Source organism: Schistocerca nitens, chromosome 6 (assembly GCF_023898315.1).
Source record: "Schistocerca nitens isolate TAMUIC-IGC-003100 chromosome 6, iqSchNite1.1, whole genome shotgun sequence".
NCBI classification, from domain to species: Eukaryota; Metazoa; Arthropoda; class Insecta; order Orthoptera; family Acrididae; genus Schistocerca; species Schistocerca nitens.
The window spans coordinates 630577340-630602946 of NC_064619.1; the positions used below are offsets into that span (position 1 = coordinate 630577340).

The 25607-nt window shown below is 43.5% G+C and overlaps 1 protein-coding gene and 1 pseudogene across 2 annotated transcripts in view; both read right to left on the minus strand.

Annotated features, from left to right (window-relative positions):
* Positions 1 to 25607, minus strand: part of LOC126262248 (cytochrome P450 6k1-like) — a 247612-nt gene that overhangs the window by 160346 nt on the left and 61659 nt on the right. The gene's annotated exons all lie outside the window — the stretch shown is intronic.
* LOC126191876 (5S ribosomal RNA) lies at positions 5404 to 5521 on the minus strand (annotated as a pseudogene).

The window sequence follows — 25607 nt, forward strand, 5'->3', positions numbered from 1 at the left end:
TCCGTGCGCGCTCGAATCTCTCTGATTTTACATTCGTGATCTCCTCGGGAGGTATAGGTAGGTGGAAGCAATATATTCGATACCTCATCCAGAAACGCACCCTCTCGAAACCTGGAAAGCAAGCTACACAGCGATGCAGAGCGTCTCTCATGAAGAGTCTGCCACTTGAGTTTGCTAAACATCTCCGTAACGCTATCACGGTTACCAAATAACCCTGTGACGAAACGCGCCGCTCTTCTTTGGATCTTCCCTATCTCCTGTGTCAACCCAACCTGGTACGGATCCCACACTGATGAGCAATACTCAAGTATAGGTAGAACGAGTGTTTTGTAAGCCACCTCCTTTGTTTATGGACTACATTTTCTAAGGACTCTCCCAGTGAATCTCAACCTGGCAACCGTCTTACCAACAATTAATTTTATACGATCATTACACTTCAAATCGCTCCTTACGCATACTCCCAGATATTTTACAGGAGTAACTGCTACCAGTGTTTGTTCCGTTATCATATAATCATACAATAAATGATCATTCTTTCTATGTATTCGCAATCCATTACATTTGTCTATGTTAAGGGACAGTTGCCACTCCCTGCACCAAGTGCCTATCCTCTGCAGATCTTCCTGCATTTCACTGCAATTTTCTAATGCTGCAGTTTCTCTGTATACTACAGCATCATCCGCGAAAAGCCGCATGGAACTTCCGTCACTATCTACTAGGACATTTATTGTGAAAAGCAATGGTCCCATAACACTCCCCTGTGGCACGCCAGAGGTTACTTTAACGTCTGTAAACGTCTCTCCATTGAGAACAACATGCTGAGTTCTGTTTGCTAAAAACTCTCAATCCAGCCACACAGCTGGTCTGATTCTCCGTAGGCTCTTACTTTATCAGGCGATAGTGCGGAACTGTATCGAACTCCTTCCGGAAGTCAAGGAAAATGGCATCTACCTGGGAGCCCGTATCTAAAATTTTCTGGGTCTCATAAACAAATAAAGCGAGTTGGGTCTCACACGATCGCTGTTTCGGAATCCATGTTGATTCCTAGAGAGTAGATTCTGGGTTTCCAGAAATGACACGATACGTGAGCAAAAAACATGTTCTAAAATTGTTCAACAGATCAATGTCGGATATAGGCCTATAGTTTTGCGCATCTGCTCGACGACCCTTCTTGAAAACTGGAACTACCTGTGCTCTTTTCCAATCATTTGGAACCTTCCGTTCCTCTAGAGACTTGCTTTACACGGCTGTTAGAAGGGGGCAAGTTCTTTCGCGTACTGTATGTAGAATCGAAATGGTATCCCGTCAGGTCCAGTGGACTTTCCTCTGTTGAGTGATTCCAGTTGCTTTTCTATTCCTTGGACGCTTATTTCGATGTCAGCCATTTTTTCGTTCGTGCGAGGATTTAGAGAAAGAACTGCAGTGCGGTCTTCCTCTGTGAAATAGCTTTGGAAAAAAGTGTTTAGTATTTCAGCTTTATGCGTGTAATCCTCTGTTTCAATGCCATTATCATCCCAGAGTGTCTGGATATGCTGTTTCGTTCCACTTACTGATTTAACTAAGACCAGAACTTCCTAGGATTTTCTGTCAAGTCGGTACATAGAATTTTACTTTCGAATTCACTGAACGCTTCACGCATAGGTTTTGGCTGCATTTAAATTTGCAGTGAAGCTCTCTTTGCTTTCGCAGTAGATTCCTAACTTTGTTGTTGAACAAAGGTGGGTTTTTCCCGTCCCTCACAGTTTTACTCGGCACGTACCTGTCTAAAACGCATTTTACGATTGCCTTGAACTTTTTCCATATACACTCAACATTGTCAATGTCGGAACATTTATTTTAGTTTTGATCTGTTAGGTGTTCTGAAATCTACCTCCTATTACTCTTGCTAAACAGATAAACCTTCCTCCCTTTTTTTATATTCCTATTTACTTTCGTATTAAGGGATGCTGCGACGGCCATATGATCACTGATTCCCTGATCTGTGCCTTTATCGTCGAAACAAATACAACGCAGCTAAAATAGAAACTACTTGTAGCTCATCACAGCATCCAATATCGATTCCTGATCCATCGGTATTCCTCCGTTCCATTACATTCGTGTGGTTAGCTTTCTTCATTCCGAAGAGATACAGGAACCCAAGGAGTGCTAGTATGTCACTTCTAGTCGTTTCTTTATTGTGTCTTTCTCTCTGATAATCAGAGAATTCTGCTTTGAGGTGAATATACACTACTGGAAATGGAAAAAAGAACACATTGACACCGGTGTGTCAGACCCACCATACTTGCTCCGGACACTGCGAGAGGGCTGTACAAGCAATGATCACACGCACGGCACAGCGGACACACCAGGAACCGCGGTGTTGGCCGTCGAATGGCGCTAGCTGCGCAGCATTTGTGCACCGCCGCCGTCAGTGTCAGCCAGTTTTCCGTGGCATACGGAGCTCCATCGCAGTCTTTAACACTGGTAGCATGCCGCGACAGCGTGGACGTGAACCGTATGTGCAGTTGACGGACTTTGAGCGAGGGCGTATAGTGGGCATGCGGGAGGCCGGGTGGACGTACCGCCGAATTGCTCAGCACGTGGGGCGTGAGGTCTCCACAGTACATCGATGTTGTCGCCAGTGGTCGGCGGAAGGTGCACGTGCCCGTCGACCTGGGACCGGACCGCAGCGACGCACGGATGCACGCCAAGACCGTAGGATCCTACGCAGTGCCGTAGGGGACCGCACCGCCACTTCCCAGCAAATTAGGGACACTGTTGCTCCTGGGGTATCGGCGAGGACCATTCGCAACCGTCTCCATGAAGCTGGGCTACGGTCCCGCACACCGTTAGGCCGTCTTCCGCTCACGCCCCAACATCGTGCAGCCCGCCTCCAGTGGTGTCGCGACAGGCGTAAATGGAGGGACGAATGGAGACGTGTCGTCTTCAGCGATGAGAGTCGCTTCTGCCTTGGTGCCAATGATGGTCGTATGCGTGTTTGGCGCCGTGCAGGTGAGCGCCACAATCAGGACTGCATACGACCGAGGCACACAGGGCCAACACCCGGCATCATGGTGTGGGGAGCGATCTCCTACACTGGCCGTACACCACTGGTGATCGTCGAGGGGACACTGAATAGTGCACGGTAGATCCAAACCGTCATCGAACCCATCGTTCTACCATTCCTAGACCGGCAAGGGAACTTGCTGTTCCAACAGGACAATGCACGTCCGCATGCATCCCGTGCCACCCAACGTGCTCTAGAAGGTGTAAGTCAACTACCCTGGCCAGCAAGATCTCCGGATCTGTCCCCCATTAAGCATGTTTGGGACTGGATGAAGCGTCGTCTCACGCGGTCTGCACGTCCAGCACGAACGCTGGTCCAACTGAGGCACCAGGTGGAAATGGCATGGCAAGCCGTTCCACAGGACTACATCCAGCATCTCTACGATCGTCTCCATGGGAGAATAGCAGCCTGCATTGCTGCGAAAGGTGGATATACACTGTTCTAGTGCCGACATTGTGCATGCTCTGTTGCCTGTGTCTATGTGCCTGTGGTTCTGTCAGTGTGATCATGTGATGTATCTGACCCCAGGAATGTGTCAATAAAGTTTCCCCTTCCTGGGACAATGAATTCACGGTGTTCTTATTTCAATTTCCAGGAGTGTATTTGTTTGTATATTTCACAATAGTATCTATCATTTTCATGTTAATCATCTTGAGGGATCCAGAAATCTCGGTTGTTACATCCCGGGCAATAGCCTTTGGAGCCAGGAAAAATGTTTACAATATTTTTCTTTCTCGCTTTGCTAGTCGCAGAGCTAGTACTTTTCCTCCATTTAGAAGTTTTTTCTCTTCCCACAGGCCAATCACCAACAGAACCTGACTGACAACTATTGTGTTCATTTTCGTCTGATTCATACTCTTGTTCCCTTTCAGTGTAATGGTCACTACGAGTAATTACCTCCACTTCCTCATCAGTATCATCGTCTGATGAATCTACATCTTTCGTAAACTCTGGATCTTCATTCAAGAGCCATTCGAGTTCCTCGTTTGTTAAACGCTTTCTTGCCCTAAAATAAGAATTTATATTGAATACGGACCATAGGAACGTTCTTGGTAGAACAACCACTACGTTCGAAGACATAACAAAATACTAACACGACCAGCGGCGCGGTGCGCTGAGTGCGCCAGAAGTGACAGCGTTACACTGAATTCTCCGTTCAACAAATTCCTTAGCACCGAGAATTACTGCACTGCTCGTAACAGTCGTCAGAACAATGAAGGTATCCATTGTTGCCAACACGTTGGATACGCCGATTATGTAAATTTGGCGTACCCCGTACGCCGGCGCACTTGCTCGAGGTTCAACGCCCACAATCCTCTGTGCGACGCCGACACTGTGACTCCTAGACGCTGAGCACTAGGACACCTCCTTTTGGAATTGTTTGTCTGCTACTAACACTGGAGCTGCAACACAGTGTAATACAACCCACGTAACATACTCAACTAGTAATCTCACAGTCTGCAGCCCCAGTATCTTACCCCTGATCCAATGGCGCATCCATGATGATGTTTGTGACAGCGACCATTTTCCTATCGTTTTCTTCACAGACACCTGGAACATGCTCGCTTTGGAATGCTGACAAGCAGGATTTCTCTTGTACTGCCACTTTTGAAGACATTTGGGTAACGGATTTCGATAAAGTTCTACAGAATACTTTGTTGCTATTATTCATGGTGCAGCAGCAGTGATACCCTACTCCTCCGGCTCATCCCAACGACCACCGGTGCCATGGTGGTCTGAAGATATAGCTACAGCTGTCAGGAAACACCGCAGAGCGCTTCAACGACACAAGCGCCATCCGTCTATGGATAATTTAATACGGACTTTCGGCGAAAGGGCGGTTTTTGATAAAGAAGAAGAAGCATGAGTGTAGCGCTGGGAGCAGTATGTATCATCTACGCAATCAAATACACCATCGTCCCAAGTATGGACTAAACTCCGCCGCATTTTCGGCCATCCACTACTCACGGCGATTCCTCGCATTCTTGCCAACGGTAACATCCGTACTGACACTGTGGTACTTGTCGTATGTTTTGTGGCACATTTCGCTGAACTGTCCGCTTGCAACGATAACCATCCACATTTCGTGACTTGGAAAAACATTACTAAGCGCTGCCCTTTTCCTTCCATGCACACTGCTCTCTATCATAATATAACACTCCGTCTTCAGGCCACAAGTGGCCCATCGGGACCGTCCGACCGCCGTGTCATCCTCAGATGAGGATGCGGATAGGAGGCACGTGTGGTCAGCACACTACTCTCCCGATCGTTATGATGGTTTTCTGAGACCAGAGCCGCTACTATTCGGTCGAGTAGCTCCTCAGTTGGCATCACGAGGCTGCGTAGACCCCGAAAAATGGCGACAGCGCACGGCGGCTCGGATGGTCACCCATCCAAGTGCCGGCCACGCCCGACAATGCTTAACTTCGGTGATCTGACGAGAACCTGTGTATCCACTGCGGCAAGGCCGTTGCCCTGCTCTCTATCATGCAACGTCCCTTTTACTGAATAGGAGCTTTGCAGCACTTTGGCAGTGTGGAAAAAAAAGTGGCTCTGAGCACTATGGGACTTAACTTCTGAGGTCATCAGTCCCCTATAACTTAGAACTACGTAAACCTAACTAACCTAAGGACATCACACGCAACCATGCTCGATGCAGGATTCAAACCTGCGACCATAGGGTCCTAGGCGCTACAGTCTGGAACCACGCGACCGCTACGGTCGCAGGTTCGAATCCTGCCTCGGGCATGGATGTGTGTGATGTCCTTAGGTTAGGTTTAAGTAGTTCTAAGTTCTAGGGGGCTGATGACCTCAGAAGTTAAGTCCCATAGTGCTCAGAGCCTTTTCTTTCTTTTTTTGCAACCGTAGCGGTGGCGCAGAGTGTCTAGATAGGGCCTCTGGAGCACACAAACACTCAAACATCTTAATGCTGACAGAATGAAACATATCCTTGGGCTTTTTAATCGTATTTGGCGGGAAGGAGAAATTCCCTCCCTATGGCGGGAAGATATTATTATTCTTGTCCTCGAACTGACAAAGGACCCCCAAATTTTAACTAACTCTCTAACGAATAGGCAGTGCAAGCTATTTAAACGAATGGTCAACTAGCGCCCCCAGGCAGGAGGGCATATATCTCTAGTCCGAAGTGGCTTTTGGGCTTTCCAGTCCACCACAAATTATCTAGTTCGTCTGGAATCTGCAGTGCGCAATGCGTCCGTGCATCGACAACATCTGACTGGTGTGTTCTTTGACCTGCAGAAGGCATACTACACCACCTGGCGACATCATATCCTATGTACACTGCATGAGCGAGGTTTCCTGGGCAGTTCAGCCATTTTTATCCAGAATTTCCTATCTCTGTGACTACTTCGGGTGTGGATAGGTTCGACTCTCAGCAACCAATATCTACAGGAAGCTGGAGTCCTTCAGGGATCGGTTCTGAGCGTAACACTTTTCGCTGCCGTCGTCAATGCAGTGGGCCCCACACTCGCTCCGTCACTGTATCTGGATGACCCCTGCAACTCTGTGCACCACTGAGCGCTAACTTCAGGGGGCTGTCTGGAGAGTACATGACTGGGCCCTGAAACACGGCTGATAATTTTCTTCTGCAAAATCACGAGTTGTGCATTTTTGCCGATTCCAGACTGTACACCCGCACCCAGAAATTTATTTTGGTGACCAGTTACTTGAAGTCATTGAAACTTTTCATTTTTACGTATTTTATTTGACAACAACCTAACTTGCCTGCCACATGTTCCCCAGCTGAACGCAGTTTCCATGAAGAAGCTAAATGCTCTTCATGTTCTTAGCAACTTCTCGTGGAGCACGAATTACGTAGCGCTTCTGAAATTTTACAAAGCCCTAATTTTATCCCACTTGGACTATGGATTTGTTGCCTATGGGTCGGCAACACCGTCTGTACCGAGCGTGCTGCACCCTGTTCACCATACTGGTGTGTGGTTGGAAACAGGGCCCTTCCGTATGAGCCCTCTTGACAGTCTCCTGGCAGAAGCTGGTGTCCCACCACATCTACATCTACATCTACGTCCATAATCCGCAAGCCACCTGACGGTGTGTGCCGGAGGGTACCTTGAGTACCTCTATCGGTTCTCCCTTCTATTCCAGTCTCGTATTGTTCGTGGAAAGAAGGATTGTCAGTATGCCTCTGTGTGGGCTCTAATCTCTCTGATTTTATCCTCGTGGTCTCTTCGCGAGATATACGTAGGAGGGAGCAATATACTGCTTGACTCTTCGGTGATGGGTGTTGTTTGATGTCCTTAGGTTAGTTAGGTTTAAGTAGTTCTAAGTCCTATGGGACTGATGACCATAGATGTTAAGTCCCATAGTGCTCAGAGCCATTTGAACCAACCAACTCTTCGGTGAAGGTGTGTTCTCGAGACTTCAACAAAAGCCCGTACCGAGCTACTGAGCGTCTCTCCTGCAGAGTCTTCCACTGGAGTTTATCTATCATCTCTGTAACGCTTTCGCGATTACTAAATGATCCTGTAACGAAGCGCGCTGCTCTCCGTTGGATCTTCTCTATCTCTTTTATCAACCCTATCTGGTTCAAATGGCTCTGAGCACTATGGGACTTAACATCTATGGTCATCAGTCCCCTAGAACTTAGAACTACTTAAACCTAACTAACGTAAGGACAGCACACAACACCCAGTCATCACGAGGCAGAGAAAATCCCTGACCCCGCCGGGAATCGAACCCGGGAACCCGGGCGTGGGAAGCGAGAACGCTACCGCACGACCAAACCCTATCTGGTACGGATCCCACACTGCTGAGCAGTATTCAAGCAGCGGGCGAACAAGCGTTGTGTAAGCTACTTTTTTTGTTTCCGGATTGCATTTCCGTAGGATTCTTCTCAGTCTGGCATCTGCTTTACCGCCGATCAACTTTATATGATCATTCCATTTTAAATTACTTCTAATGCGTACTCCCAGATAATGTATGGCATTAACTGCTTCCAGTTGCTGACCTGCTATATTGTAGCTAAATGATAAGGGATCTTTCTTTCTATGTATTCGCAGCACATTACACTTGTCTACATTGAGGTTCAATTGCCATCCCCTGCACCATGCGTCAATTCGCTGCAGATCCTTCTGCATTTCAGTACAATTTTCCATTGTTGCAACCTCTCGATATACCACAGCATCATCCGCAAAAAGCCTCAGTGAACTTACGGTGTCATCCACAAGGTCATTTATGTATATTGTGAATAGCAACGGTCCTACGACACTCCCCTGCGGCACACCTGAAATCACTCTTACTTCGGAAGACTTCTCTCCATTGAGAATGACATGGTGCGTTCTGTCATCTAGGAACTCTTCAATCCAATCACACAATTGGTCAGATAGTCCATATGCTCTTACTTTGTTCATTAAACGCCTGTGGGGAACTGTATCGAACGCCTTGCGGAAATCAAGAAGCACGACATCTACCTGTGAACCCGTGTCTCGTGGACGAATAGCGCGAGCTGGGTTTCACACGATCGTCTTTTTCGAAACCCATGCTGATTCCTACAGAGTAGATTTCTAGTCGCCAGAAAAGTCATTATACTCGAAGATAATACGTGTTCCAAAATTCTACAACTACAAGTTATATGACAATAGTTTCTGGCAAATTGCGCAGTCATAATCTGTAAGACGCCTACTCCCCCACGTCACTCAACTCTGTTCGACAACCAACGGTTCAAACTGTTTGCGCATTGCTCAAAACTGGGTAGACCAGCTGGGATCCGACCCGTTACTCCACTGAAGGACGTCTAACATCCTCCTTCAGTCTGTGTTCCTAGACTGCCCTCTTGACACCACCTGTGGTTTGTATCCTGTTCTGTGATGCGGATGGACTTCTTCTGTGGCTCCAAGACGGATGCTGATCCTACCCCACCCTGACACCCGTTTCGTTATATCCTCCTCGACTATTCTAATTTGGTACGCATCCACATGGACCGATCGCAAGTCAACGGCGAGGCTGGTTACGCTTTTGTACGTGCAAGGGGTCACGAGATGCAGTCTCTGCCAAGTGCCTGCAGTATATACACTGCAGAGTAGGTTTTCATGTCTCAGGCTTTGTGGTACGTCAAATAACTGGCCACGACGAACTTTCTGATCTGTAGTGATTCCGTGAATTGCGTAAAGGCATATCCCAGTACTATTCCAAAAATGTTTGGTCGCCAAGATCCAGAACCTACTGGTTGACCTCTACAACTCTGAAAAGACAGTGATTTTCATCTGGACACCAATATACATAGGCCTTCCAGGAAATGAACTTGTCGACTGTCTAGCTAAAGAGGCAACTACAGGAGATCAACTTGACATCGGAATACTGGGCACGATTACAATTTCGACGCAATATTTTGAGGCTGTTGGAATTGGAATGGCAGCCTACTACGACCCAAAACAAGTTGAGAGCAATTAAAAGCTCCACTAAAGTGTGGGAGACATCTTTCCTGGCCTCTCTGAAAGATGCCATTGTGTCGTGCCGACTACCCATCGGTCACACGACACTCACCCACGATTTCCTTCTGCCTCGGCAGGATCCTCCTTACTGTTGTTGCGGTAGTGTACTAACGATGGTGCATGTTCCTGTTGAGTGCGCCGTGCTGGCCGATCTGCGTCACGCTCTCAGTTTGCCTACCTCACTACCTCAGATGCTTGTAGATGATGAGACAGCCACAACCAAAGTGTTGCATTTCCTTAGGGAGAGCGGGTTTTACACTTCCCCCCTGCAACCGCAAGTTACGTACTTCCCCCCTCACTTTGCTTCTAGACACACGTGTGCAAGATGCTGCCTGGGTTATCTGTATTTACTTTTACCTCTCGTGTTAAAGTATCGTCACGCCAGTTTTAAAACTATTTGACTTGCTTATATAGTTGGAGCAGCCAAGTTCACACTTTTTTCGCTTTTTACCTTTTTACATATTTCTGTCATGAAATGGAGGGACTGATAACCCCTTTAAACACATAATCACCACCATCATTATCATAAAGTAATGGACGTGATTTCACGTTGGTTCTGCCACGTGCTGAAGACACCACAGCCGAGAACTCGGGCCGTCAGAACCTCCCCTCGGTTAAACTCACATCGCGCTCTTTCCACATTCTACACACTGACAGGACGCTCGCAGATATTACATGTAACGTGGGTGACTAGCAGTCATTCCTCCTCAGGTGACACTGCTGAGCTGATGGGTTTATATCGATAGCAGGTCAGTGGTCATAATGATCTGGCTATCAGGCTCCGTCCGAGAAAGTTGGACCGTAGGGTTGCGAGCAGAATTTCAGGTGGCGCAACATTGGGAGACTTGCATGTCGCTGAATGGATGACGAGAACAACACAACACCCAGTCCACGAGTGGAGAAAATCTCCAACCCGCCTGGGAATCGAACCCGGGCCCGCTGCATGGTAGGAAAACACATTACCACTCAGCTAAGCAGGTGGACAGTTCTATACATAGTGTTTACTAACTCACTCGCCTTCAGGAAATTTACACCTGATTTTTTTTCCTTATGCTTGTCATCTGCCTGTTGCATGTATCCGGCCATTGGGGATGGGGCCTAGTTGCCCTTCTCCATCCCTGAGTGTGCTTGCTGTTCACCAGACTACACACCCTTGACTCATGCACAAGAATGGTTCATCAGATAGATCCATGAAAGAACATTTTTTAACCAAAAGAATTTAATTCGTTTGCTGGCACTGTCAATATTAAAAAATATATCTGAACTCATTTTAAAGAAAAAAGATCATTGAACACATTGCATCTACTTATGTTATGCAAACATGGTTATGCTGACAAACTAAATTTCATAAATACCAATTCACTTCATACTGTATGTAAAAACAGCTGCTATTGAATTTCTACAGTCAAAGATAGCATACCGCACCATCTACACTACTGGCCATTAAAATTGCTACACCAGGAAGATGACGTGCTACAGACGCGAAATGTAACCGACAGGAAGAAGATGCTGTGATATGCAAATTATTAGCATTTCAGGGCATTCACACAAGGTTGGCGCCGGTGGCGACACCTACAACGCACTGACACGAGAAAAGTTTCCAACCGATTTCTCAAACAGCAGATGACCGGCGTTGCCTGATGAAACGCTGTTGTGATGCCTCGTGTAAGGAGGACAAATGCATACCATCACGTTTCCGACATTGATAAAGGTCGGATTGTAGCCTATCGCGATTGCTGTTTATCGTATCGCGACATTGTTGATCGCGTTGGTCGAGATCCGATGACTGTTAGCAGAATATGGAATCGGTGGGTTCAGGAGGGTAATACGGAACGCCGTGCTGGATCCCAACGGCCTCGTATCACTGGCAGTCGAGATGACAGGCATCTTATCCGCGTGGCTGTAACGGATCGTGCAGCCACGTCTCGATCCCCGAGTCAACAGATAGGGACGTTTGCAAGACAACAACCATCTGCACGAACAGTTGGACGACGTTTGCAGCGGCATGGACTATCAGCTCGGAGACCATGGCTGCGGCTACCCTTGACGCTGCATCGCAGACAGGAGCGCCTGCGATGGCGTACTCAACGAGGAACCTGGGTGCACGAATGGCAAAACGTCATTTTTTCGGATGAATCCAGGTTCTGTTTACAGCATCATGATTGTCGCATCCGTGTATGGCGACATCGCGGTGAACGCACGTCGGAAGCGTATATTCGTCATCGCTATACTGCCGTATCACCCGGCGTGATGGTATGGGGTGCCATTGGTTACACGTCTCGGTCACCTGTTGTTCACACTGACGGCACTTTGAACAGTGGACGTTACATTTCAGATGTGTTACGACCCGTGGCTCTACCCTTCATTCGATCCCTGCAAAACCCCACATTTCAGCGCGATAATGCACGACCGCATGTTGCAGGTCCTGTACGGGGCTTTTTGGATACAGGAAATGTTAGACTGCTTCCCTGGCCAGCACATTCTCCAGATCTCTCAGCAATTGAAAACGTCTGGTCAATGGTGGCCGAGCAACTGGCTCGTCACAATACGCCAGTCACTACTCTTGATGAACTGTGGTAGCGTGTTGAAGCTGCATGGGCAGCTGTACGTGTACACGCCATCCAAGCTCTGTTTGACTCAATGCCCAGGGGTATCAAGGCCGTTATTACGGCCAGGGGTGGTTGTTCTGGGTACTGATTTATCAGGATCTATGCACCCAAATTGCGTGAAAATATAGTCAGTTCTAGTATAATGTATTTGTCCAATTAATACCTGTTTATCACCTGCATTTCTTCTTGGTGTAGCAATTTGAATGGCCCGTTGTGTATGTACCAAAAATAGCAATATTCACTGTTTTGAAACTACAATGTGAACTTATGATTCATGAAGCAAATTTGTAACTGAGTCCAGAGCAAAAGATAAATCTAACCTTGAACAGCATAGACGTAGTCGAGTAAAACATTGTAATCACTGTTGCACGTAGTATGCAGTGAAAGGGAAAGAAATGAAATGCTAATTCCACTCTGATTCAAATCGTAATAAAGAAAAAAAATATTTCGACTATTACTGCTAATGACATGCACCGTTTAAGATGAAGTAATTATTAAATCGTAAATGTAGTTTCAAAAAAATAAAGCATCAATCGTACGGAAACAATTTATGGAACAATGAAAAATAAAATCACACAAATTATGGCTTTCAGCTAAGTATTTCAGACACTGAACAGTAATAGTAACATTTAAACACTTAACGATCCCTGCTCCCATTCCGTGCTGCACAACATCTTATGAACGTATTACGATTCTGTCGGAGTACGTATTGTGTCAGATGCGACGACCTAGTACGCTAGTGGCGGACAGTTCTCTTCGCTATTGATCCGAAATTCCGATCAAAAACGGAAGGACTTTGGTATTGTCGGTAGATATAGTGAGACGCGTCCCTTAATGAAAAGACGGAATAAATATTAATCTTGTTGTGAGACTAAAATTACGTAATTACTTGTATTCATTAGAATTACAAATTTGAATGTTAATCCTTTTATCATTACGAGAATTCTTGAATGGTATTGTATTCAATGCCGGTTCGTGGTAAGGCGCGAGAGCTTGTACCTTCAGAAATGATTTAATTTTGCTAGTTGCTCCAATCTACTGGAACTTCTCAGCGCTATCCAACGGCTGAACAATCGGGCACTCATTGCACTGCGTAAGACTCCGTGCCAGTTATCAGGCGTAATGAATTCTGCTTTTTAAACTGAAAAGAAAAGACAGCTGAAATTCTCAGTTTCACTGCATCATTACTCTGCAATTCACACTTCAGTGTCTGGCAGAGGGTTGATCGAACCACCTTCAACCGACACCACTGGCCATTAAAATTGCTACACCAAGAAGAAATGCAGATGATAAACGGGTATTCATTGGACAAATATATTATACCATAACTGAAATGTGATTACTTTTTCACGCAATTTGGGTGCATAGATCCTGAGAAATCAGTACCCAGAACAACCACCTCTGGCCGTAAAAACGGCCTTGATACTCCTGGGCATTGAGTCAAACAGAGCTTGGATGGCGTGTACAGGTACAGCTGCCCATGCAACTTCAACACGATACCACAGTTCATCAAGAGTAGTGACTGGCGTATTGTGACAAGGCAGTTGCTCGGCCACCATTTACCAGACGTTTTCAATTGGTGGGAGATCTGGAGAATGTGCTGGCCAGGGCAGCAGTCGAATATTTTCTGTATCCAGAAAGGCCCGTACAGGACCTGCAACATGCGGTCGTGCATTATCCTGCTGAAATGTAGGGTTTCCCAGGGATCGAATGAAGGGTAGAGCCACGGGCGGTAACACATCTGAAATGTAACGTCCACTGTTCAAAGTGGCGTCAATGCGAACACGAGGTGACTGAGACGTGTAACCAATAGCACCCCATACCATCACGACGGGTGATACGCCAGTATGGCGATGACGAATACACGCTTCCAATGTGCGTTCACCGCGATGCCACCAAACGCGGATGCGACCATTATGGTGCTGTAACCAGAACCTGTATTCATCTGAAAAAATGACGTTTTGCCATTGGTACACCCAGGTTCGTCGTTGTGTACACCATCGCAGGCGCTCCTGTCTGTGATGCAGCGTCAAGGGTAATCGCATCCATGTTCTCCGAGCTGATAGTCCATGCCGCTGCAAACGTCGTCGAACTGTTCGTGCAGATAGTTGTTGTCTTGCAAACGTCCCCATCTGTTGACTCGGGGATCGAGACGTGGCTGCACGATCCGTTACAGCCATGCGGATAAGGTGCCTGTCATCTCGACTGCTAATGATACGAGGCCGTTGGGATCCGGCACGGCGTTCCGTATTACCCTCCTGAACCCACCGATTCCATATTCTGCTAACAGTCATTGGATCTCGACCAACGCGAGCAGCAATGTCGCGACACGATAAACCGCAATCGCGATAGGCTACAATCCGACCTTTATCAAAGTCGGAAACGTGATGGTACGCATTTCTCCTCCTTACACGAGGCATCACAACAACGTTTCACCAGGTAACGCCGGTCAACTGCTGTTTGTGTATGAGAAATCGATCGGAAACTTTCCTCATGTCAGCACGTTGTAGGTGTCGCCACCGGGACCAACCTTGTGTGAATGCTCTGAAAAGCAAATCATTTGTATATCACAGCATCTTCTTCCTATCGGTTAAATTTCGCGTCTGTAACACATCTTCGTGGTGTAGCAATTTTAATGGCCATTAGTGTACTTTCTGACGTTGCACTCTCGAAGATCACGGGAAAAATCAATGCTTAAATTGTAAGTAGGCAGTTTAGGTCGTAGCGCTCTGTATGAAAATCACTGGCTGTGCTGTGTGCAGTCTGTGGCTGGTTTGCATTGTTGTTGGCCATTGTAGTGTTGGGCAGTTGGCTGTGAACAGCGCGTAGCGTTGCGCAGTTGGAGGTGAGCCGCCAGCCTTGGTGGATGTGGGGAGAGAAATGGCTGAGTTTTGAAATTTGTAAGACTGGATGTCATCAACTGCTATATATATATTATGACTTTTGAACAATATTAAGGTAAATAAATTGTTTGTTCTCTATTAAAGTCTTTCATTTGCTAACTATCCCTATCAGTAGTTAGTGCCTTCCGTGGTTTGAATCTTTTATTTAGCTGGCAGTAGTGGCCCTCGCTGTATTGCAGTAGTTCGAGTAACGAAGATTTTTGTGAGGTAAGTGATTTGTGAGAGGTATAGTTTAATGTTGGTCAGGGCCGTTCTTTTGTAGGGATTTCTGAAAGTCAGATTGCGTTGCGCTAAAAAAAAATATTGTGTGTCAGTTTTAGCACAGTCATGTATAATTTTTCAAAGGGGACGTTACATAATTCGACCCTTAGTCGAGGATACCTCACTGGAATCTTCTGATTTTTTCTTGTACTTTGTGTAATTGGAGTAGCTTTTGTTTATTCCTAGCGCGTAATTGTAGAGAGAATCTCCTTTGTAGTTGAAGTCTTTCATTGTTGTACAGTAAAACAGTTGTGGCACGCATGTAAATTTGCACCAGGTATTTCGTAGCTGCGCTTGCAATTAATTAGATATTATTTTCAGTGTTATGTTAATGTGTTTTCTTATTTTTGCTCTTCAAATTGTGCTTTTCTGTGTTTTCGTGTGAAATATTGTGACAATAATGGCTTGTGAGAAACGTAATACTAGGCTCCAAAGTAAACTTAGAAATGACAGTGAAGACGCAAGCAGTGTGTTAGCGCCACTGTGTAATGAATTAATTAATGTTCAACATAGTAATTTGGTAATTGTGCTTAGGGAAATGGAGCGGGCGGCAAACAATGGTGTAGACAGTGAAACAATTAGTGAACAGGGAAGCATTATCGGTCGATCGGTCGGCAACAGCCCGCCTCAGGAATCGGGAATGACAGGACACAATCTTGCAAATACTGCAGATTCAGGTTTTGGGTCCTCACCGTTTTCTCAAATAAGTCAAGACACATTTTCTGCTTGTCAAAATGTGAATGTTGCCGGTGCAACTTCACTGCCGAAAAGCACTGAGGAACATGTTTCAGACACCAGTGCATTGTTATTACAGTTAATGCAACAAATGGGACAAAGGCTACAAAAGTTAGACGCAACGCTTGAACAAAATCAGAAACAAATGGGACAAAATCTTCAAAAGTTAGACACAATGAACAAAATCTTCAAAAGTTAAACACAATGCAACAAAATTTTCAAAAGTTAGACACAATGGAACAACACCAGAGACCAACACAGCAACAGTTAGACACAATGGAACAAAATCAGAGACAAGCACAGCAAAAGCTTCAAAAGTTAGACACCACAATTGAACAAACACGTGAAGATTTAACTACTGAGTTACATAACATTGAATCGAAATGTCAAAAAGTCTGTAATGACGTAAAAACACAAATTTGTGAGCATTTCCAACCTATTTTTTCGCGTCATGAAAATGCATTACAGAATCACGAAGCAGCCATAAAAGAACTGCAAACTATTGTTCACGAAAATCATGAGACCTTGCAAACTAAAATTGACTCAATTGCATCTACCAATTTGGTTACGCAACTTGCAAAAACTCAGGACAACTTAAAGGACACAGTAGATACTATTTCAACACAAATGGACACTCTGAAACTTGGTTCAGAAAAACACACAGAGGAAATAATTTCACTATCGGATAAAGTAGCCGAACTTTCAGATCAGTTCACTAACTTATCCACAAAGGTAGATGATGATCAGCAGCATTAGTGGCAGAACAACTGAGAGAAAATTTGGAATACATTTCACATAAATTTTCTCAGCATGTTATAGTCTTAGGTGGAGATTTGAATTTACCAGATATAGACTGGGACACTCAGATGTTTAGGACGGGTGGTAGGGACAGAGCATCGAGTGACATTATACTGAGTGCACTATCCGAAAATTACCTCAAGCAATTAAACAGAGAACCGACTCGTGGAGATAACATCTTGGACCTACTGATAACAAACAGACCCGAACTTTTCGACTCTGTATGTGCAGAACAGGGAATCAGTGATCATAAGGCCGTTTCAGCATCCCTGAATATGGAAGTTAATAGGAATACAAAAAAAGGGAGGAAGGTTTATCTGTTTAGCAAGAGTAATAGAAGGCAGATTTCAGACTACCTAACAGATCAAAACGAAAATTTCTGTTCCGACACTGACAATGTTGAGTGTTTATGGAAAACGTTCAACGCAATCGTAAAATGCGTTTTAGACAGGTACGTGCCGAGTAAAACTGTGAGGGACGGGAAAAACCCACCGTGGTACAACAACAAAGTTAGGAAACTACTGCGAAAGCAAAGAGAGCTTCACTCCAAGTTTAAACGCAGCCAAAACCTCTCAGACAAACAGAAGCTAAACGATGTCAAAGTTTGCGTAAGGAGGGCTATGCGTGAAGCGTTCAGTGAATTCGAAAGTAAAATTCTATGTACCGACTTGACAGAAAATCCTAGGAAGTTTTGGTCTTACGTTAAATCAGTAAGTGGCTCGAAACAGCATATCCAGACACTCCGGGATGATGATGGCATTGAAACAGAGGATGACACGCGTAAAGCTGAAATACTAAACACCTATTTCCAAAGCTGTTTCACAGAGGAAGACCGCACTGCAGTTCCTTCTCTAAATCCTCGCACGAACGAAAAAATGGCTGACATCGAAATAAGTGTCCAAGGAATAGAAAAGCAACTGGAATCACTCAACAGAGGAAAGTCCACTGGACCTGACGGGATACCATTTCGATTCTACACAGAGTACGCGAAAGAACTTGCCCCCTTCTAACAGCCGTGTACCGCAAGTCTCTAGAGGAACGGAGGGTTCCAAATGATTGGAAAAGAGCACAGGTAGTCCCAGTCTTCAAGAAGGGTCGTCGAGCAGATGCGCAAAACTATAGACCTATATCTCTGACGTCGATCTGTTGTAGAATTTTAGAACATGTTTTTTGCTCGAGTATCATGTCGTTTTTGGAAACCCAGAATCTACTCTGTAGGAATCAACATGGATTCCGTAAACTGCGATCGTGTGAGACCCAACTCTCTTTATTTGTTCACGAGACCCAGAAAATATTAGATACCGGCGCCCAGGTAGATGCTATTTTTCTTGACTTCCGGAAGGCGTTCGATACAGTTCCGCACTGTCGCCTGATAAACAAAGTAAGAGCCTACGGAATATCAGACCAGCTGTGTGGCTGAAATGAAGAGTTTTTAGCAAACAGAACACAGCATGTTGTTATCAATGGAGAGACGTCTACAGACGTTAAAGTAACCTCTGGCGTGCCACAGGGGAGTGTTATGGGACCATTGCTTTTCACAATATATATAAATGTCCTAGTAGATAGTGTCGGAAGTTCCATGCGGCTTTTCGCGAATGATGCTGTAGTATACAGAGAAGTTGCAGCGTTGGAGAATTGTAGCGAAATGCAGGAAGATCTGCAACGGACAGGCACTTGGTGCAGGGAGTGGCAACTGTCCCTTAACATAGACAAATGTAATGTATTGCGAATACATAGAAAGAAGGATCCTTTATTGTATGATTATATGATAACGGAACAAACACTGGTAGCAGTTACTTCTGTAAAATATCTGGGAGTATGCGTGTGGAACGATTTTAAGTGGAATGATCATATAAAATTAATTGTTGGTAAGGCGGGTACCAGGTTGACATTCATTGGGAGAGTCCTTAGAAAATGTAGTCCATCAACAAAGGAGGTGGCTTACAAAACACTCGTTCTACCTATACTTGAGTATTGCTCATCAGTGTGGGATCCGTACCAGATCGGGTTGACGGAGGAGATAGAGAAGATCCAAAGAAGAGCGGCGCGTTTCGTCACAGGGTTATTTGGTAACCGTGATAGCGTTACGGAGATGTTTAATACACTCAAGTGGCAGACTCTGCAAGAGAGGCGCTCTGCATCGCGGTGTAGCTTGCTCGCCAGGTTTCGAGAGGGTGCGTTTCTGGATGAGGTATCGAATATATTGCTTCCCCCTACTTATACCTCCCGAGGAGATCACGAAGGTAAAATTAGGGAGATTAGAGCGCGCACGGAGGCTTTCAGACAGTCGTTATTCCCGCGAACCACACACGACTGGAACAGGAAAGGGAGGTAATGACAGTGGCACGTAAAGTGCCCTCCGCCACACACCGTTGGGTGGCTTGCGGAGTATAAATGTAGATGTAGATGTAGATGTAGATCTGAATGACACAAGACCTGTAGCCTTCACGGACACTGAAGAGTATGAACAAATTAGAAAATTCAAAGAAAATCAAAATCAAATTAATACACAGTACAAAAGAGAAATCTGGGAAGTACAAAATCAGTTGGCACAAATAATACAAGAATTACATATTTCAGAGGACACTCGCGCTCCAGTACGGGAAGAGGGACATAGAAATACGGAACAACCACAAAATAATAACACAGGACACTTCGGAAATTATGAAAGAAATTGGCAAGGCGCATTGGATTTTGAGATGGAACCGCCGAAACGAAGTAACAATGAGCGATGTGCGACTCGCCGACACGATGATTTTGACTATAAGCTGTTCATTACTACACGTAAATTCAAAACATTTAAGAATTCTGACAACGACATTCATCCACAAGCATGGCTTCATCAATTCTCTCATTGTTTTCCTCCCAACTGGTCATTAGAGCACAGATTAGAATTTATGTGTGGCTACTTAGAGAATGAACCAGCTGTAAGAATGCGATCGGTCATTCACGATTGCCACAGTGAAGGAGAATTTTATCATGCCTTCCTCTCAGCATATTGGTCTCAAGCCACACAAGACAGAGTAAAACATAGCATCATAATGATGAAACGTTTCGAACAATCTGAATTTTCCAGTGTTATAAAATATTTTGAAGACTTGTTGCATAAGAATCAGTATCTTTCAAACCCATACAGCCCCTCAGAACTCATCCGCATTTGCTTAATCAAATTACCTGAACATTTACGACATATTATTTTAGCAGGACGTTGCAAAGACGACATTGAAGCTTTTCAGGGACTGTTACAAGAATTGGAAATTGACACTGACAATCGCGGAACGCGAAAACAGGAACACAACAATTACAGGTCACATCCGTCGCAATTCTGCGATGAAAGAAATAAACTGGACACGACGAGGCTGTTCTCACAACACAAATCGTGACCAAAGCAGACACCACCCTTATGACAACCACTGGAGAGTAATAGTTAGAGAGAAAGTTCGTATTTCCGTAGTAATGAATATGACAGAGACAATCATAGAAACAGACAATATGGTAACCAGAATTATTATTATCAAGGGAAACAGAATAATTTCAGACATAACAGTTCAGTGCGCAGTTACGATTCAGGGAGAAATTCTCCACCACGTGACCAACAAGAAAGAAACTGTGGAATCTACCGACATGACGACAGACGATATAATCATAACGACAGACCTGAATTTTATCAGAACTGGCGGGATTCAAACAGAGCAGGGCACTCTCGACAAGGTGAATTTGTAGAAGTTAGGTCTCCTAATCCTAATAACGACGCGCGCCAACAAAGAGACAGACAATGACTCACACAGCAGGTAGTCACGTGCGCCGGCTGGCTCAGAGAAAAATAACATAGACGCTAACCTTGAGAAAAATTCCAGTATCTCTTACCGACGTATACCACATGATAATTGCGTTGAAACTGAAACTCTGCATACTGGGAAGAGTAGAGGTTTACACCATATTTCACGTGTAAAACCAATTACTGAGAGATAATCTGCCTTTTAACTTAGTCTTTGCGATAAAATTTTTCACTTTACATTACTAGTATGCTTTGTCAGACTTAGAATCTGTTAACATGCAACAATGTTTGAAGTTAAAGATCCAGTCAAGAACCAAGAGAACTTATTTCAACAGAAATTATCACTGCATTGTGATAGTGAACAGACGACACAGTGTTGTTATTTGTACATTCTTCCTTGTTAGTTGCACGATTATGTAACGAATATACGGCTCACATACTTAGAACATTTACCAGTACTGCTAATGAGATTTTAATGCAACATTTTGGTTTACTTGAAAATACATTCTGGATTTAAAGTACTTTCTGTGAGATACCAGATGGCACAGTGGTTAGTTTATGTGACAGCCACACGATTTTATCACGACGCTACTAATGAGTGACAATTTAGAATGTTGCTTTTGCGGTGTTTCTGTTTTATATCTGCACAGTTTTTCTGAATTCTACTGGAAAGTAAAACATGTTTTACTAGTAACTTTTGTGGTATAGCTACAAGGAGACAGCCTTTTCCGTAGCACAACACTACGTTACAGCACAGTACCTTCTTGATCACAGTAAGGTAGGTAATAACTACGATATCTTTACGCAAAGCATTTCACTTTTGTTTATCATGAGGTAAGTACATTGACTTCTACAGAACTTAGCTTTCGGAGGACGATAACTACGACACTTCCACAGAGATTATCTTACAACAAGACGCACAGTTTAGCGCTACAGTACACGTATTTGAGTGATTAATTTTGTACTTAAAACATTTATTTTTAAAGATATTTGAAGTACAATGATACAAAGCTTTTCTATGATGCATTTCATTCCATTGCAATAATCTGTAACACCTGAGGGTATAATTACATTAATCCTCAGGGGGGTACACGCTTACTTTGTGCACAAGGAGCCCTAGCTAATATGTTATTTGCTTATACAACTTTACACATCGGTACCATATTTCTCCAACACAAATTACACAGCTACCTGATTATTTAACAGAGAAACAAACATTTCTTTTACTACATCAGTGACATGTTTACGCAATTACACAGTTGGATAACTTCACACTTATGAAACTGTATTTTGTCTGTACTTTGTGAACTCTTAATATTTTTTTAGAACCATTGTGATACTATGAGAGCTTTGAATGATGTATTTGGTATGGGAACATGATTTTTAAAGTACGTTTGAGGTAGATGACACTACTGAAATGAGCAGAGAATTTTTTTTTAGGTTTTGACATTATTGAAGAAAGCTACGACATTTTTGAGCTTTGGCTGAGTTTTTATGATGTTATTATTATGATGACAATGTGTATTATGCTGTTGAGGTATGTTTATGATCAATAAGCTGATGCTATATGAGGAATGTGATTACGTGTTTATATATATATTAATAATGAATAGAAGTTAGGGACTCTGGTTTGTGAAAAAGGATGTTGGAAACCGAGAATCATACTTTAAGAGTTATGAAATGTGTGTATATGCATGAATGTATCACTATGCTGGCGAAAATTTTTTGGACACTGTTATATTTACAGGATTTTGTTTCTACAGTTTTGAAACGCAAATTCTCGACCTGTGAAATTTTTATATGAGACTGTCACTGTAGTGCAAACTGGTGTCGTAAATATTTCGGTAAGAAAGTTAAGTGACCACCTGCACGTAATGCGTCGTGGGCACCCAGCTGCACGACAGTCGCCTGGAAAAAAGCCATTAGTGTGTGCCTTTCAGAGGCACAGGTGGAGTAAAAAAAAGGAGGCCATTATCCCCGCTATTGACATTTCTTTGTAGAAAGCGTCGCAAATACGACACGCTCAAACTTGAAAACATATGATTATACTGTGGAGCTCTTAATTTATGATATTTACTAAAATGCCTAATGAAATAATGAGAAACATTTTACATCTATTGTCTTTCTAGTTGAGAGATTGCTCATTTTGTTTAATATCTGGTTTCCAGCTGTGTTGCAGCATTGCTTTTATAAAATAAAATTAAATGCATTTGCTAATGTGAACACTTTCTGTCAACAGATCTGTTAGATAATAATTTTATGATCCTCATTCTTACTTTTTATGGTAGAGTAGGTTGTGGTGCACCACTTTAATTACATAGACATTAAGATGTGAATATACATTTACCTTATCTGCGTTGTTGTCTTTAGTGTACTATTTTTTCTGCTTGAGCTTTGTCATGTTTAGGTATAAGTTATTTCATTTGCTGCTGCTGGTTGCCAGGCATAGTGTTACTGAATTTGACTTTGTATTACTCTGTTAAGCCAGATTTACTACTGATTTATTTTTCTTGTTGCTGCACATTGGCTCATATTAGATGTAATGTTTCATTTTCTCTGCTAATTTAGATTTACTGCTGCTAGCTTTGCCAATTTGCATTTTTTTGTCATTGCTGTTTGTGTTAATTGTTTTGTGCTGCTGCATTGCGTCGTCCCTTAGTTTAGTATCTGAGCTCAGTAGATTTAAGTTAGCTTAAGAGGGGGTAGACTATATAAGAAACTAACTATGATGAATTGGAAGAAATTCACTGAGAAGCTATAAGAAAATGGTTTTGCAAAAAAAAAAAAAAAAAAAAAGAGTAGTGTACAGTGTAGAAAAACTATTTTTGAAAGAGGATGTGAACAGAATACAGAAAGCAGGCTTAGATAGGACTTTTTGGGAATAATGATGAACGAAGAAAGATCTCCATGCAAAATACTGCAGTAAAACAAACCCTGTTCTTTCCTTTTGTGTCATCCCTCTATGTGTTTGTGTACCCTTGTGTATTTGTTTTTTTCCTGTCTTTATGTGTTTAGCTAATAAGATTTATGTTGTAGAATTTTTCTAGTACTAAGTTACATTCACTATGATGAGGAATACTGTTATCCTCAAATATAATTTGCATTAATAATGTGTTATTTTCTTTGTAAAGATGTTTATAGACATTATTAATTCTGTTTTGTTTCAATGCTCATGCGTGAAATTAATGTTTCGAAAACTATTCTCATTATTTTATGTATTTACTTATGTCTTAATTCCTGTAACACTGATGTATATGTCTATTTCTATTTTTTTGTAAAGCCTGTATTACTACAAATGTTATCTGTACTATTATGTTCGTTAATGATGTACTTTTTACCTTTGTAATTGCATTCTTATGTTGTAAATTTATAATTGTATAGACACCAGTTCTTCAAATTAAGTTACATTTCACTTATGTGAGAAGTAGGGACTGATAGTGTTTGCACGTGTGTTAATAATTCAGCAAGGGACTGGATAACAGCATTGCTGGTTCTAAGGACAATTCCAAAAACTTTGTGAGTGCGCAAGTGGTGGTTTATGGAGTTGCTATATTGTCCGCAAGACTCTTTGATGGTGATTGTGCAACTGCACAGTCGCAACAGATGGCTGCAGGCCGTCTCTACAAAGACTGAAGTGGGTCTGCACCTTCGATGGCCCACCGATACCATTATTTCTACAAGAACTGCAGTGGGTCTGCACCTCTGGTGGCCCACCAATACCATAATCTCTACAAGGACTGAAGTGGGTCTGCACCTTCGATTGCCCACCAATACCATTATTTCTACATGGACTGCACTGGGTCTGCACCTCTGGTGACCCACCAATACCGTAATCTCTACCAGGACTACAGTGGGTCTGCTCTGTAATGACCTGCTTACCAATATTCTTCTAAACTTCGACTGACTCTGCTGTGGGTTTGCTCTGTTGTGGCCCATTACCTGTCTGCATGCCAAGAGTCAGCACTGTCTTTCCGTTGGAAGGACAACACTACTTCTTCAAGACTGCATGGAAATCCACTACTTCCATGTGCATTTTCTTTTACTACTCAGACTTTGAGAAAGACAAACACTGCAATTTTACTGCGATAAATGATCAGGACTGTCTTTATGGACTGTGAGAAATTTTAGCTTTTGACCAACATTGTATCAATAAGTGTGTGCATTTGATTTCTTTGTTATTGTAAATGTGAAAAAATTTTAACAAATATGTATTGGCCAGTGCCCAAAACTATTTGTAAAATTTTTTGTGGGCAGCATGGGGGCTATGTAAGTAGGCTGTTTAGGTCGTAGCGCTCTGTATGAAAATCACTGGCTGTGCTGTGTGCAGTCTGTGGCTGGTTTGCATTGTTGTTGGCCATTGTAGTGTTGGGCAGTTGGCTGTGAACAGCGCGTAGCGTTGCGCAGTTGGAGGTGAGCCGCCAGCAGTGGTGGATGTGGGGAGAGAAATGGCGGAGTTTTGAAATTTGTAAGACTGGATGTCATGAACTGCTATATATATTATGACTTTTGAACACTATTCAGGTAAATACATTGTTTGTTCTCTATTAAAATCTTTCATTTGCTAACTATGCCTATCAGTAGTTAGTGCCTTCCGTGGTTTGAATCTTTTATTTAGCTGGCAGTAGTGGCCCTCGCTGTATTGCAGTAGTTCGAGTAACGAAGATTTTTGTGAGGTAAGTGATTTGTGAGAGGTATAATTTAATGTTAGTCAGGTCCATTCTTTTGTGGGGATTATTGAAAGTCAGACTGCGTTGCGCTAAAAAAAAAAAAATATTGTGTGTCAGTTTAAAGACAGTCATGTATAATTTTTCTAAGGGGACGTTTAAAAATCTTTCCGTGGGAGCTCTGATTTATCTTACTTTATTATGATGATCCTTTCACCCCACGTAGATGGGTGACAACAAAATCTTTTCACACTTTGAGGAGGATGCTGCTGGTTGAACTTTCATGTGGAGGTCCTGCCGCAGCAAAAAAACGTCTTTGTTTTAATATCCGCGGCACTCCTCC